We start from the raw sequence: 699 nt of genomic DNA, 5'->3' as shown, positions 1-699 counted from the left end.
CAACCTATTACCAGAGCATTAAAGAAGGGATTCATCTCAAATGAACTATTAACGAGATATTGTAAACTAATTGGACACAAATATCCAAATCATATATGTTCAAAATGCAATGGAGAAGATAATATAATCCCCGATGTCCAGCTGGAATGATAAAATAAAAGAAGATAGAGACGGAAAAGAGATGAGATAAAGAGAGAAGAAGACAAAGAGATAAAAGAAGGCACAAAAACGTGTTTGGCCAACAAAGCCACACAAAGCCAAAAGTAGATATAAATTATTATGTAAAAGTCTTAAAGTGTACAGTAGTAGTCACATTATTATTATTAGGTACAAGTTAGTAGAGTAAATTAGTCAACATATGCATGTGCATTAATAAAGTAGTATTGACAAGTGTAAAGTATGGTAGGTGGTGTGTATTATTGAGTAGACAAGTGTAAAAGTAGTGGGTAGGGATGATTGTAAAGTAAGTGTGTAGTATATTACGTGCATTATTGTGCACTAATTCCTTTCTATATAAAGGAAGGTATATGTAAGATAAAAGGTAGGCCTTGAAGCCTTCAATAAATAAAGCTTTCATAAAAAACACTCTAAAATTATCTAAGATATTCAATACTTATAAGATAATGGAACGACAATCTGAAATTCAATCAGATATTTCAGATAGCATGAATAAGCAAGAGGCAAAGGTATATTGTTCAA

This window comes from Solanum tuberosum, unplaced genomic scaffold, assembly GCF_000226075.1.
Source record: "Solanum tuberosum cultivar DM 1-3 516 R44 unplaced genomic scaffold, SolTub_3.0 scf00100, whole genome shotgun sequence".
NCBI lineage: Eukaryota > Viridiplantae > Streptophyta > Magnoliopsida > Solanales > Solanaceae > Solanum > Solanum tuberosum.
This window is presented reverse-complemented; position numbering follows the sequence as displayed.